Genomic DNA, 16950 nt, shown 5'->3' on the forward strand with positions numbered 1-16950 from the left:
GTTGTTGAGAGAAGAAGAGGGACTTTCCATGTCATTGAGTCACCTTTGTTACATTGGGCTTAGTCACCATAACAAGGAAAAACAAGGGTGGAAGGCCTCTAGTTAGCTTATTATGATTAAGCAAGTGAAATTCACTTACAATCTGCAACTCACAGCTCTGGGGCCTAATATACAGAACATATAATCACAACTCCCGTGGAATAATAGTAAACTGATTAATGCTGATTGGAATAGAATAGGGGCCGAAATGAATTATATCTCACATTTGTTCCATGCCATTCCTACCTCTTCTCTAACTCCTGATCCATTGTTTCCTAGACTCATCTCTACCACTTCTTACAGAAGAATCTTTGCAGTGCTAATTCTGATTTGGGCAATGGGAAAAGGTCCTTTCAAGTCTTCCCATCATACAGCAACCTATGACACTACCTTTAGGATGACTTTAATAAGATCAGACACAAAAGCAACTCTTTGAAATGTTAAAGCCCTGACCAGACCATTAATAATAATAATTTTGAAAGGTAGCAGATTGTGGTGCTCCACTTGAGCAACTGTACCAAAAATCAAGGGACAGATACCTTCTTCTATAGTGCCTAGATCATCATTATTGAGAATGGGAAATATGAAGAAAGCTTAGTATGATACAGATTCTGGTGAATAATTGGCAGGCTATTGATTCTATACTCTTCTTCCTAGTGTTTATTCATTTCTTTTCCTTCTTTCCTAACTGAATCTATGGTGAAACTTTTACTGATGGACTCATTAAAAGATTTCAGAGAAAAGAAAAGGCAAAATAAAGTATTTAATTAAAAAAAACTTTGCTTTTTGGTTCTGGCAAAGGCTGCCAATCTTAAAGTAAAAACAAATTTTAATAATTTATTTAATAATTGTAATAGCAATAATAAAAGTTAGCGTTGTTGGTGTCTACTATATGTTAGGCACAATGCTAATGTTTACATATATTATCTCATTTGATCCTCAACAAACCTGGGAGGCAATTTTTTTTCATTCCACAATTGGTAGTATTCCATAAAAGGTTTGTAAACTGCTGTTACTTCAATAATTCTTGTGTCCTTTCAGTTATGGGGTGAATTTACTTCTGTATGGATAATATGTTAGATGTAGAAATCACTTAAATATTTTTGATTTTGTTAAACTGTATGCATGTAGGCAGTCATACCACTAGAATTTTAGTAGTGCTTTAAAGTTTACAAAGCATTTTACAAGTACAACCTTATTTTCTTCTCACAACAACCCTGGAAAGGAGATACCATCATCATTCCCATTTTACAAAAAAGGAGTCCAGAGGTTGGATGACTTGCTCAGGATTACTTGACTGGATTTGAACTCATCTTCCTGACTCCAGGATTGGTGGTCTATTCACTGTGCCACCTATTTACTTTTTATTATTCTATTTTCCTGGATTATACCTTGTAGATGCAAGAGGAGCAGTATTTTATGACCATGAGTCAGAATTTATAGGGCTTTAATTGTCATGACTCAATTATTCCTTCCAAAATTTCAGTGGACCTCATCCTTTCTCCCTGCAGTTCCCTGGGAGAAACAATGTCACAGTTCTTCCATGATTCTAAATGCATATTAAGAAAATATGTTTCTAAACAGATTACTCACATTGATGAACAATTAATGGTGTTCCTATGTCTTGTTTTAAAATGAGTGATTGGAATTTGGAAGTACCTGCTTTAAAAAATAGCAATATTTTCTCAATGATGCCATGTGACTATTAATCATGAAATTCTTTGATTTAAGAAGAATCAAAATGCAAGTGATCCAAAGAAGAGGGACAGAGATGTTGTAGGTAGACGTAGGTCCTAGCATAGTGCCAATGATAAGTTGTATGTGAGAAGAGGAAAGCATGGCCTTATTGAGAACATATATGATAGGAAATAGAGATGGGCTGATCATTACAGGGGAATTAAGGATAAGCTGTCTATAATCCTGTGAAAACACATTCAAAATCATTACTCATCTGAGAAATGAAAATTCAAAATTATTTTGAGATTCTACTTAATCAGGTTGGCAAAGAGGACAAAAAAGAAAATGACAAATTTTGGAGGGGCTGTGAGAAAATAGGCCTATTGAATGTACTTTTGATGGACCTGTAAATAGATATAACCATCTTGGGAAATTATTTGGAATTATAGACAGAAGTGATTAAACAATGCTTCTGTAATTATAATCATTGCTAGGTCTTTGCCCTGAAGAGATGAAAGAAATGGGAAAAGATCTTATATCTGTGACATTATTTGTAGTAGCTCTTTCTATGATGGTAAAAACATGGAAACTAAAAGGATATCATCAATTAAAAATGACTGAATTAGTTTGGAATGTTAACGTTATAAAATATGTGTAAATAGGTGAATACAAAGAGTCATGGAAAGACAATATTAACTGATGCAGAAGTGAGCAGAACCAAAAGAATGACTGATACATAATTATAATATAAAAATAGGCAGTTTCAAAGATTTTCATAAACTAATGGAGAATGAAATAAACAGAACCAGAGAAAACAATCTACACACTAACAATAAACTATTTGAAGACAAACAATTTTGAAAATCATAAGATTTGTGGTCAATACAAGAAGCAGTCATGATTTTAGAGTCTAAGGATGAAACATACTATTACTTACTGCAGAGAGGGAATAGATTGAAGACGCAGAATTTGTCTTACAGAATTTTTTTAATCACAACATAATATTTTCACCTTTGATGTTGTTTGCTTGCTTTTTTCCTTATTCCCCCCCCCCCCACTTTGACCCGATTTTTCTTGTGTAGCATGATAAATGTGGAAATATGTATAGAAGAATTACACATGTTTAACAAATACTGGATTACTCGCTGCCCTAGGGGAGGGGGGTGAGGAGAAGGGAGGAGAAGAAACTTGGGGCACAGAGTTTTGCAAGAATGGATATTAAAAACTAACTTTGCATATATTTTGAAAATAAAAAAGTTATTATTTAAAAAAAGATTGCGAAACCGTAAGGGTAAGGACTGGTTTTTGTCTTTTTCCTTCTCCCACTCCCAAAGGCTTAGCACAGTTCCTGAAATATAGTTGGTGCTTAATAAATGTTTACTGATTAACTGTTGGCTTTCATATAAGGTCACTATGTTGTTAGTTTTACTTAATTATTTTACTTTATTACATGGCACTTACCTACAGAGTGAGGAATAATCTTTAAATACATATACTATAAAAACAAAACACATCAATAAAACTCACTAAACTAAAAAACTAAAAAGAGTGAAGATTGACAACTATAGCCTGAAAGATATCCTGCACTCTAGGAAATACATAAAGGGCCAGAGAAAGATTTTCAACATGGCTAAATTCTCTAAGAGAAGTCCTAAGAAAAACATGAAAAAGAATATGTACAAGATCAGAAAGCATGAAAGGGTTAAAATCTTCTCAGGCAGTAAAAGTATTGAAATATTAAAGCGTAAAAGTAGTTTGTGACAATTCCTGCAATGTACCTTATTAAGAATTGCAAATAAATCTCCCAATAAATAAAGTTTGTTGTGAAGATTGTGTATTTTTAAATCGACAGGAGTCAGGAATTCAGGTTAGGGGAAAATCGTCAGTCTTTATTCTCAGTGAAGAAGGATAGGAGGTGGAAGAGAATCGGCGATAGCAATGTGTGCAGCTGAGTCAAGAAGCTAGCTCGACCAGCAGCCACACAACCAGCAGCTCGGAGTCTCGAACCCAGGCCCAATCTCTCCCAGCTTCTCTTCCTGTCTCTCTCTCTGCCTCCACCCACCAAAATCGTCATTTCCTATACAACACATCAGGACTTGCACGGAGAGTGGGCAGGGACCATTCTTTATCCAATCATGTATATTAATAGAGTATAGCCCAATTACTATTTAGCCTCACGTACTTGGGACCTCAGTGCATCAACTCAAACCTCAGCCCATTACAGTTTGTCAAAAGTCCTTGGGCCAACTGAGTCTCCTTTGCAGTTTAGCCAGCCCCTGGCATGCCAACATACCTAGAGCATGTAGGAGGAAGTTTATCTATTTCCAAGTGTTAGTGTTGCCTAAAGTACTAACTCAGTCCACCCCTGGTCATATCAATTTTGTACCTTCCTCTTTAGAAAATTGAAAAACAGGAAGCAAGTTTTGAATGAATTTGAATAGAAGTGAGTTAAGAGCCTGATTTTAGTATTCCTTGAGAAGGTGATCACACCAACGCCAAGTCAGTGATGAATCTAAATGAACTTTAACTACAGAGGTATTTAAAGTGTTCATTTCAATTGGTCTTGACTCCCTGAATATCTTGATGTTGACCAGAATTATGTGATCATAAACTACTCCATCAGAAGAAATAATAATTCTTGAGATTCTAGTGAAAAACTAAATATAAGTGCCAAGACCCCCTTGGAATAACAGTGGAAAGCTTCTTAATGGCTCTGTAGAGTTTTGCTAAAGGCAAATTATTGTTTGAGGGAGAACTGCTGCCAAGGCTAAAGGTAAGAAAGCATTCATCTATGAGGGCAGAGAGATCTAGGAATTACAATGGCCAGGACCTTTTCCATTGCACCATTTTAAATGAATAAAAACCCAAGTGAGCAAATTGGACACTCCATTTAATATTTATTTCCAGACTCTCACTTGGTAAGATATAATTCTTTTCAAGCGGACATTGTCATCCTGTGTTGTCCACCCTTAGAGATTAGATATGGGCTGTCTGCTTTTTCAGTGGCCCTTACCTCATCCTAGCTAAGCCTTGGGGGCCCATAAGAATGCTTATGCTGGGCTTGTGATGATTTACAGTGGAAATAAAATTGTATGAAGATGTGCTTCTTACCTTGTGACCAATGCCTGCAATCGTGGTAACCAGCACCTATCATTAGTTCGATGTCTCAGGATAATGAAGAGCTCTCTCTTAGGGAGAAACAACCATTTATTTTCCCCCAACAGCTTCCTCCCTGGAAGTCAGTCTGGAAACTCCTTCCATCGGCAGTTATTTGTAATATCTTTGAATAAAGTGACTGATCTTAAGCCCCCATAAAATCCCTTACTGGGTAGTTTATCTTCCTTTCATCATTATTGTTGTATGTTATCACTTTAAGTGGAATATTCTTGCTTGCAAAGCCTTTAAGCATCACTTTGTGAAAGGTGTTGGAAAGGTGAAAATGATAATTAAATCTTATCTCCAGTGTAATTTTATGATTATATAGTACCATTCCCCAGAACTAAGGTTTGGAAATTGGTGTGGGCACCACTCAACCCTCCTGTGTACTTACAGAGAGAAAGTGTTAACATATTGCTTTGTTGTCCAAATTCTTTTTCCATCAGCCCTTGAATGGATTTTCAATCTAGGAACCTTCTCTCCTCATCATTTTCAGTCACATTATTAATGAAAAGATAACACTCCAAACACCTTGTATTTAATGACAGAAAGTCTGGGTCCTGAAGACTAAGAAACCAGTAGTAAATGGATGAATTGCCACTTCTATCTTGACTCTTTGGCCTCTCTCATTTGACTACTTTCCAAGCGTTTTGTTAATTTACTAAAGATGTAATAAAAAAGACTCATGATTTATTGACCAAGTTTCTGGCTCAATTTAGAATACCCCAACTATGTTAGGGATTAAAATCCTAATATTATTTATAATGAATACATTTTTCTTTTCTCTCCAAAGGTTAGTGTCATAGGTTAGTAAAACATTAGTTGATTACCTTAGGGTTCTTATATCTAAGTTAAGAAGTAGTGTGGCAGAATAAATGCTGGATTTGGAATCATAAGACATGGATTCCATGGGGGTTTTCTTACTTACAAACTATGGCTTTTAAATAATTTCATCTTTGTAAGTTTAATTTTTTCTCATTTGAAAATTAAGGATAGTAATTTTAGCAGTGCTACCTGTGATGTAGTATGGCATTTTGTAAACTCTTTTTTACTATTAGAAAGTGTGCAGTTTAATGGATAGTGATCAGGTCTCAAAATCAGAAAGCACTGACCAGGTTCAAATCTTGCCTTTGACAAAACTGACTATTTGACTCTGGATAAATCACAACTTTTGAGTTAACCCTAGCAACTTTCTAAAACTTTAAATTGTATTAACAGGAGTAAATGTGCATAGATACAGGGAGCTTTCTTATTGGTAATTCTTTATACCAATTAAATCACAAGAAACGAATACAAAATTTTCATATGAATTGCTCTTTATAGAACCTTACTTAGTAGGAAGAGGCAGGTCCAATATATTCTGTGTATTGTCTTCTCAGAGGTTAAGCTGCCAGTAATTTATCTTTATGGGCTGTTATGGTGTTCAGTCATTTTTAGTCATGTCCGACTCTTTATGAACCATTTGGGATTTTCTTAGAGATATTGGAGTGGCTTACCACTTCCTTCTCTAGCTCATTTTTATAGATGAAGAAACTGGGGCAAACAGAGTTAAATGAGTTACTTAGGATCACACAACTAATAGTGTCTGAGTCCATATTTGACCTAAAAAAATGAGTCTTCCTGAAGCTAGATGTGGGACTCTATCCACCGTGCCATAGATTAGATTAAGAATTCCTGTACAAGCAAAATAACTGTATGGACGTATATACATATATTGTATTTAACTTATACTTTAACATATTTAACATGTATTGGTCAACCTGCCATCTGGGGGAGGGGGTGGGGAGAAGGAGGGGCAAAATTGGAACAAAAGGTTTGACAATTGTCAATGCTGAAAAATTACCCATGCATATATCTTGTAAATAAAAGGCTATAAAAAAAAGAATTCCTGTACAAAAAGATGGAATCATTGTAATTGATGCTGAAAATTAAAAGATGAATTTCTTCTGCCTCTCGGCATTCTCTTTAGTCTTAGTTTAATGTATTAGAGAGCTGACTCTATGGGTCTGAAAGAGCATCAGAGCCTTTTGTCACTGATCTGGTGACTATCATGATCCAGAAGGGTTATGGTAATTTGAAACACCAGGGATAAGTCCATGCTTTCTTTCGATATGGTTTCCTTTGCTTCTTTCTGTTTCTTCCTCTACTGTGACTTGTATCTTTGCAGCCCACATCTCTATTACCAAGACTAGGCTTTTGTGAGGCTCTAATAATACTCTAAACTTCTAAATGACCTAGAATCTCACCCAATAAAGTTTCCTCTGTGTGAGATTACTCTGCTATGGCCTTACAAATAACTTCATGATAAATGTTATCTGACAAAATTTTCCCAATAAGCAACGTTCCCAGGACTTTAAGCATTGTGAGAAATAGAATCCATGAACACCTCTGCTATATATTATTAATAATAATAGTGAGAAATTCTAAGCTATTTTGTATAACTATTTCTCCTTGTAGCTATATAATGAAGAATGACACTATTTTAATTGTTTAAATAATTGGTGGATATTTATTGAGCTCTACAAGCCAAACATCATGTGGGATATTCATACATCCATAAAAGATGTGGCTTTCATTTCAAGAAGTTTAAATGGGGTAGGGGAATCAGAACCTATTCATATAAAGAGATAACTACACAAGGCAATTTCTGAAAAATTAAAATGAAAGGTAAAGATTGGGATTCATATTTTTGTAATCTCATGAAGCTATGATGGAGGTCAACCATCAGACTTCAATAGTACATGAATAGGAATTTATGTTAACAACTGATTGTGTGTGTGTGTGTGTGTGTGTGTATGTGTGTGTGTGATCATGCAATATAGTATTAGAAAGACAGCTCTTAGATCCTTCCTGGCTATACCTAGGAAATGAAGGAGGGGGTATAGTAGCCATACTCTACTGATTGGCCAATGCCAATAGGGGTTAGAAGGATTGTTCTAAATTCTGCATATGCTATGCAATATTGGATAAAATGTGCTTTTGCTTTTATGGGAAGCTTGGAAAAAGCTTTGTAATTTCTTGATAATAATCCAGCTTTCTGTCTTGACTTTTCAATTCTGGAATCAACTCATTGGCCATATATATATTGCCTGTCTAAGATATAAAACTTTTGGAAAAGCTGTGTGGGGCATTCATCCAGACCAGCATGGTAAAATTTAGGCAATAGATTTCATCCACTTGATATTCCTTATGTGAATGAACAGATAAAACTTTTTTGATTAATTATAGATGTTTTTCAGGAAACTCTACAATAACTCTAAGTTTAGTGCAACCAACACAATATCATCCACTAGAGGAATGTATGATGGACTTCACCATCCATAGGAAATCACTCCTCAATCTGACATCTACTTTGGATTTTGTCTGTTAAAGTGAGGAATATTTTTGGTGGCTATACATCTCCCGGATTTGTTCATTGCCTGGTGTTTATTATCAGCAGGTCATTGAAGAGGGTTATTTCTATTGTTCCATCTTCCAAAGAATCCTAAATGCTTTTGACACTACTTGTAAAGCAGCATTTTGTTCTACTGAACAAAACCTAACAGGGCTATGAGAATCAAATGAGATAATATATGTAAAATGCCTCATAAACCTTAAAGTACTATTTAACATTTTTTTATGAAGCAGCATGGTGTAAGGAAAAAAAAAGGATTACGGCTTGAATTGGAAAGAGGCTTGGATGAGAACATGACCTCCACTGCTTCCTGTGTATTCCAAAGTTTCTTCCACTGCAAGATGGGGCAGCAATGATTTAAGCAACATATAACATATAACTCAGGATGTTTGTAAGACTCAAGTGGGTTTGTGTAATCAAAGTGCCTTGCAGATCTCAATGTTAGGCATTGTGATGATATTAATTAGGTCACAGATGTACCTAATTATTATGGAACTACCTTCCAGATACTTAATGTAGAGATCAACGAGGCAACTTTATTTCAGGAAATTAAAAATTTCCCAGCTCTTTAAAAATTTGTCCCAGCACTAAAAATTTATCCAACTTAGGAAAATGCCAGGGATTGAAAAAAATAGTCCCACAAATTCACTTGATCCAGAATCTAAAATAAATTAGTTAGAACCTATAGAAATAAATCAATTATGAGGAAGGAAAACTTTAAAATTTTCTACACACACACACACACACACACACACACATATGTATATATAAAACTTGCTTGAGATTTTGAATGAGCTAATGGGTAATATTGCTACATATTAGTGATATTACTCTATTAATATGATATATCATCCATATATGCCATACAATATGCTATCCTATATTAATATATACTATATAAAATACCATATTACATAATATGTTAATCATATTACTATATATTAATAGACAGGCATCATGAAGTAGAGAAAACTGAAAACTGAGAAGATATTACACATATTTTAGTCATATTTTAAAACAAAAACAAAAAGCAAGCAACTAACCAAACAAAAAAAAATCTTTCCTTGAAGAATCATTACAAATGTTATCTTAATATTTTTGCAACACTGTATAAGGATGATGTAGCCATCTTGGGGAGGAGAATGAGCTAGAAATATAACTAGGATGTGACAATCAGAGATTTGGCCCATGGCATAAAATTCAGAATATGTCAAATTAAGAAGAAGTGACTACACTAATAATCCCTTTAGCAGCATAGAAACAATGGAACATCATACTCACTTAATATGTTTATTAGTTAACCAATATTTTAAGTAATTATATATTCATATATTAAATTAATATATTAAATAATATTTAATACTAACTAATTATTCATACCAGATTATTATAAATAACTAAAAAAAGCTATCAGATATCAGGCTGTTACAAGGCCTTCTCTGTCCCTCACATACCTCAGCTATTTCCCAGGGTATCTGTCTCATTTCCATCATTTCCAGTGGAATAGTTTTGCTTATCCCTTCAATTACTTCTGTGTCCTCCATTTCTTGCCCCATTCCCATTCTGTTCAACTGATGGCATCTTTCTTGATACTTCTAAGTGCAAACATTTATTATTATGCCTTTGGAGAGAACCCCACAAGAGTTTTCAAGTGTCTGGAAGTCTTACCTTGTGCTGGTTATATGGAGTTACTAGTCTTGCTTGCCTGCTATTTCAGTAACTCTGCCACTGGCCTCAAGTTAAAGTTTAATTGTCACCTAGGTGTTTGGTACATGCACCCAGAGGCACAGCAGATGGGTTTTTAAAAACCACTCAAATATATAAATAAACAACAGTTTAGCTGATCTTATTTTATGTAGCTTTGTGCTTTCAGAGTCTGCCTGAGGTTAGAAACAGAAAACCTGAAATACAGAGACAATTTGTGTATGTGTATGTGTGTGTGCACGTGCCCATACAGAAGGGATGTGTCTGTGTCTTCCTTTGATATTTACATCCCAACCAGAAATAAGAGCATTCTGATGATTTATGTGCACCATGCAGACTATTCTCAAGAGACGTCTATTGTCAGATGTGGTTGACTCTGCAGGCAGAGGTGCTTCCCAGATGCTGTCTAAAAACCAAAGGGATTAAAAGAAGTTCATTGGATCTTTCAGGTTGTTGGAAGCACATGGAATGCTTTCATGTAAAGTAGGCAGAATAACTAACTGTTTACATGCAGTAAGTGGGGGGCAAAATTCTTCTGGTTCCATTGTGTTGTAACATTACTGTCCTTCGATTAGAATTAATGTTTTAGGCTAAAAGAGTGGTCTTTTCTTGAGTAGGTGAGTTCTTTTTTTTTTTTTTAACATAAAAAGCTCACAAATCTTATTATTTTAGTTGTAAAATTATCATTTGAGAAAATTCATGATGACCACAATTTACTAAGAGCTCTATAATTTAGGTGAACTTATATTTTATTAATCTTGAAAATATCTATGTACATTTGAAAATAATATTAATACATAAATGAGTGATAAGAGAAAGACAGCATGATGTAGTAGAGAACCAGCTTCAGAATCAGGGAAATCTGGGTTCACATCTTGTCTCTAATATATACTTCTTATGTGACCCTAAACAAGAAATTTAGTCTTTAGTGCCCCAAATTTATCATTATTAACAATAATAGCTAACATTTATATAAAAAATTAAGGGTTGTAGTGTGATATATATATATATGGTTGTTATTATGCAGTTATTCAATTGTATCCAACTTTTCATTACCCCATGGACTTGTCCAGGAGGTTTTCTTGGTAAAGATGATGGAGTGGTTTGCTATTTTTTTCAAATATGTCCCTATTTTACAGTTGAAGAACCAAGGCAAATAAGAGTTGTGACTTACCCAAGGTCACACTAAATAGTAAGTGTTTGAGGCCAGATTTGTACTCAGATCTTCCTGATTCCATGACCAGTACTCTATCCTTTGTACCACTTAACTGCCCCATTATATATAAAGTACTGTATACACACATTATAACAATAATATCACATTTATATCACATTTACATAGTATTTTAAGGGTTATAAAGCATTATATAGACAGATATAGCACATTCTATATATATATAGTGCTTTGCAAACATTTTCTTATCTATCTATCTATTATCTAGTTCTGTGTGTATGTATTTATATTTTTGTATATATATATACACACACATATATCTATATATATAGATATATAGATATATATCTTTATATAGAGTGTACTTTGCAAACATTAAAATACTATATAAGTGCTAGTTACTGCTATTTACAACAACTACTACTATTAATAAACTCTTCTTCCTCCTCCTCCTTCTCCTCTTCAGCTTGGATAATTAAAAGGACAAATGACTTGCTCAGAATCACATAGGACTCTGAAGCTGGCTCTCACTTTTTCTTTTATATATTTATTAGATGTTGTATATATAGAAATGCATATATTCCTATACACATATATACCTATATTTAATTTATTCCACATATACATATGTTATTAATGTATGTGCATGTGTGTGTGTGTGTGTGTGTGCATATCCTATAAAGCTGTCAATCTGCATTGAGTAGAGACTGTTTCCATACCAGGAAATCTCTTTAGACCTATGTAATCACAAGTCCAGGCAAAAAAATACGTAGCCACTGTGTCTAGCACAGTGACTGGCATATTATACAGGCTTTACAAATACATGCTAATTGATTGATGTCTGAGAAATTATTTACTGCCTAAAGAAAAGACTCTCATTTATTTATATTAGTCATCTTGCATATTTTGGTGGAACAAAATAAAGATCAAAATAAGGATGCATGGTGCACTTAGAAATTCTTTGTCCATTTACAATAACTCTTTGACCTTCTGTGACCCTCCATATTTGGGATTCATTAGAATAGACAAAAAAGATGGTGACACTCTCCCTGGAAGCCCTATGTTAAACTGTACATGTTATTCGGACTATAATGGAATATCCTGGCCCTGTTTTCTGAGCCCCTCCCAGTATATTTTCATCTGTGAGATGTCAGTTGTCATCTTTTACAAAGTACAGAGATAATGGCCAATGGAAGGATAAGAGGTATGATCAGACTATTTCTAATGGGGAATGATGATGGTGATCAGCTTGGAAAACCAAGGAACCAGCATGAACCAATGGTTTAGAAGGGATGTTATGAACTCAGACACATCTGTATGTAGCAGGTTTGATGATCCTCAAAGCCCATAATTTCCTATTGTTAGAAAAAAGCTTCTAATTTCTAATGTTTGTCTTTTACGAATGTGTGTGTATTTGTGTATATGAGTGTGTGTGTGTGTTTGTGTATGTGAGTGTGTGTATGTGTTTTTAAGGATTACAAACAAACAGATGTAGACAGAGAATAGCCACTAGAGGGAAGAGTATATGGCCATTCATGACAGAGAGAATGGTAGCTCGTAACTCTCCCCAGTGATATCTACACAAAAGGGAAATTTTATAAGGGAGAGAAGATCTTCCAACTCCAGGATTTAGGAAATTCCTCTTTGCTGTATGAGCTTCTTACTTAGGGGGCATAGTAACTTTTATATAATAAGTTTGAGTCCATTTTTTTCCTTGTATACACAGGGGAATAGTGTATTCCTGGTTTTGGGAGGAATGTTTTGCACCAATTGTAGAATATACATTTACAAAAAGTTATTTGAGATTACTGATTGACAATCATTGGGGTGGCTAGCAGATGAAGTGCCAAGCCTGGAGTCAGGAAAACTGAATTTAAATCTGATCCCAACACTTACCAGTTGTATGATTTTGAACAAGTCTTTTAATCCTATTTGCGTCAGTTTCCTCATCTATAAAATGGGAATAATAAGTTCCTCTCTCCTAGGATCAAATGAGCTAATGATTTGTAAAGCACATAGCACAGTGCCTGGCATACTGTTAAGTATTGTACTGTATAGATATTATTATTATTACCTGTTTTTTTTAATATATATATACGCATATATACTATTATTATGCTGAATTCTCATGAATGATTATATTAGCTCCTTCAGATTACCCTTATGTAGGTGTTGATTTAAAAAAAATTTCTGTCCATAGCAGGATTTCTTTTCTTCCCTTATGTTACTCCTTTCTCCCTTTTCACAGTGATTCTTTGTGCCACTTAATCCTGGATGTTATCTTTCTCTTAATTCAATCTAATTTCATGTTGGTGGCTTTGTTTTTTTTTTGGGGGGGGGGAGTTAGGGGGTAACATGTCACACTGTTGATTCATATGGAGTCTGTACTCCATGAAAATCTTCAAATCTTTTTTTTTTCAAATGGACAGTAATCTAGCTACCCCTCCTCCATATTTTACAGGTGAAAATTCTTTCAATTCAAATGTAAGATTATTAATCTCTATTTCTTTTCATAGACCAAATATTCTGGTAGGTTTGAATCTCTTTGAATCCTTATTCTATTATCCAAGATAACAATTATCCTTCATGTGTTTTATCATCTGTGAATGTGATTGGCATGCCATCTATGCTTTTATCTGAGCTATCAATAAAAATATTAAAAGGAACATAACTAAGCACAGATCCCCCCAAAAATCCCACTAGTGACTTTCTTTTGAATTGGTGTCAAATTGACAATTGTTATGCTCTTCATTTTATAGATTTAAGTTGAGAATAGATTTTAGAGTACATCCTCACCTTTTTTAGATAAGGAAACTGAAGCCTAGAGCCTGTGAACACACAGATAATAAGCACTAGAATGGGAATCTTAACACTGGTCTTCCAATTCCAGATTCAGTATTTTTTCTACTGGTTCCACCCTTAACCAGCTCTAATACTCCTAAACTGTATCAATATATAAATTTTATTTTTCCTTCTATTCTATAGAAAACTATTACATGAAAGGTTTTTCAAATGTTTCACTAAATGCTAGGTAAATTATAAGCAAAACATTCCCTATTCTACCATTCTGGTAGTCCTATCAGAAAAGGAAATGAAATCAGGCAGAATGAACTATTCTGTTTAAAATTTTTTAATGAACTTAACATCAATATGAACATGTATATATGCTATCAAATTAAATAACATGCAAATACTTTACAAATTTTAAAGTGCTATTATTATAGATGTTTTTATATAGAAAGAATAGAAAAAAGGAAATTATTAATGAAATGTGAATATATAATATAATGAATGTGAAGATTTATATACTCTTTGTTTTATTTTAAGTAAGAACAGAAGTTTTTAATATTTGTGTGTGTATCATGGTTGACTTTGGCAGGTTAGTAAAGTCTATGGATCCTTTTTCAGCAAAATGTTTTAAATGAATAAAACATAATACATAGGATTACAAAGGAAACCAATTATATTGAAATATAATAATAATTATTATTATTAAAAATGTTCATGGATCCCAGGACAAAAACCCCTATTGAATCTTATTAAATTTAGCACAGTGGTACCAATAATGCCTGTTTGTCTTTGTTCCGGTCTTAATTTTCTTTAAAAATTTCATTGTTTCTTTTTTCTTTCTGCATCATTGTCACTACCCATTCATTCCCCTTGTCTCTTCCTTCTTGCTCCCCCTCAAAAGCCCATTCTTACGACAAATATAGTGAAGCAAAACAAATTTACACATTAGCCATGTGTAATGGCTATGGTATGGCATGTTTTCAATGAAACCATGCTGGCTGGTTATGATTTCCCTCTCTTTTCTAAATATTTACTAACTATCCCTTTTATAACTAGAATTTTTCTAGTAGTGGAAAACACTGTTCATTGGCCAAAGAACAAATTCTATTATCTTCCCTTCTCAGAAATGAGGACATTTGCTCTTTTTCAATCTTGAAATATCCTTCCCATTCTTCACAATTTTTCAAATTACAATGACAGTGACTAAGGAATCAAATCTTTTGTTTCCTATAATACCTGAAGATGTTAATCTGGTCTGGTACTTGAATTTATCAAGGTGATCTAGATTCTCTCTTGCTATTTCATCTTCTTTCTCCTGGTTATCAAGTCACTATTTCTCATTTACTATTGATCTTAAACTTTATTGAAACACTTACACTTCATTACTTCAAGAATCACACTTTTCATCAGTTTGGATACTTCCCCTCTGCTCCACCCCCAATGACAAAATCCCTCTATAATTTAGCACAGGAACTCCTAAAGTGACAATGGACAAAAGTTTCATTCTGTTGTAGCTAAATTGGTGATGAATCTCTCTGTACTTAGCTTGCAAAACTTCTCCTCACCCAATAGATATAGCCAGCGGTGCACTGGACTAAGGTGATCACACGAAAGAAAGATGGGGAAATCTAAGAGACATTTTTAAGGAGATGAGCTGTGATTTGATAAAAGATTAGATATAGGATGTAAAGAAAAGAAAATCTTTAGATGTTTCTTTTTTTGTATGCATTTTGGTAAGGATCAAGGGATAAGGACTGGTCATATTAATGCAAGTTGCTGTTACAACTTACAGCTTCGGATAATTCTTTCCTGCATTGCGGGGCTGAGTGACTTGCTCTTTGCCTAGGCTCACATAGCCAGTTAGTATGTGTCAGAGATGTTTCTTGAACAAGATGTTCTTGATTTTGGGGCTGTTTCCTTATCCATTACATTATACTGACCTTTGTTTAAGGTGGTAAGGGGAGCCTGTTCTGAGGAGATAATGAGTTTCTTCTACAAATGTTTTAGTTTTGTTTTTATTGTTGCTTTTGGATACATCTTATTTAACACTCAACTATTCAAATTTATTTGGGTGTGCTTTTCAGTTTTGCATATCACAAACCAGCAATGCCTGACCAACCTATACAATTTTGCCAGATCCTCTTATTAGTTTGCCACAGACAGTTCACACGCCATGGTAGAGATCATCTTTACTTTGTTCTGAAATTGTAAGGGTATTTATGAAACACTTGCCAACCACTTGTTATCCTTCACCCTTATTCTGTGCCTTCCTATCTTCTCTTCTTATCATGTAACACCTTGATTGACATCTTTTACTCTTTTGCTTTGAATTCTCATTGATTATGTGTTGCAATCTGTCCATACTCACCATTCACCTCTCCATTCTTCACTATATGATATTTATTTTTAATTCCTTAGAAAATGCAGTACTCTACCTCATTCTTACCAAAAGGCAGATTATTTGAAGTAGAACACTTTCTCTAAGTCTATTTGTCAGCCTTTTCCCTTCCCTATCCCTTATTCATGTGTGGGCACACTCACACACATACATGCACACTCTCCCTCGGCCCCCTAAGATCTTCCTTGGATTTGGTGAGTCATGAAGACAATGGGAGAGCTCAACACCCAGGAGATCCATATGGAGTGGAGGGTATAAAGAGATTCAAACCATATGTCTACTATTTGATAAATACCATTCATTACTCTTTATTTTGCTTTTTCAGAAAACATTTAGAATGTTGAAATTTAGAAAAAGTGGAAAGCCATTTTTTAAATGTTGGGGGGCACAAACTGTTTTATTGACTCACCTGACACTGAGTTCTGGTTTAAAGTTATAGCTCTTTCAGAATAGATGTTTATGATGGAAAAATTGAAATGAACAGATAGTTTTTAAAAGTAGGTTTTTATTGCTTTTTTTGGTAACATTACCTACAATTAGTATGTTTCTTGTGTATCTCTCCATCTCTCAGAAAGCCATCCCTTTTGATGAAGAATTTCTTTTTTGTTATTGTTGTTT

Source organism: Sarcophilus harrisii, chromosome 2 (genome assembly GCF_902635505.1).
Source record: "Sarcophilus harrisii chromosome 2, mSarHar1.11, whole genome shotgun sequence".
Taxonomy (NCBI): Eukaryota; Metazoa; Chordata; class Mammalia; order Dasyuromorphia; family Dasyuridae; genus Sarcophilus; species Sarcophilus harrisii.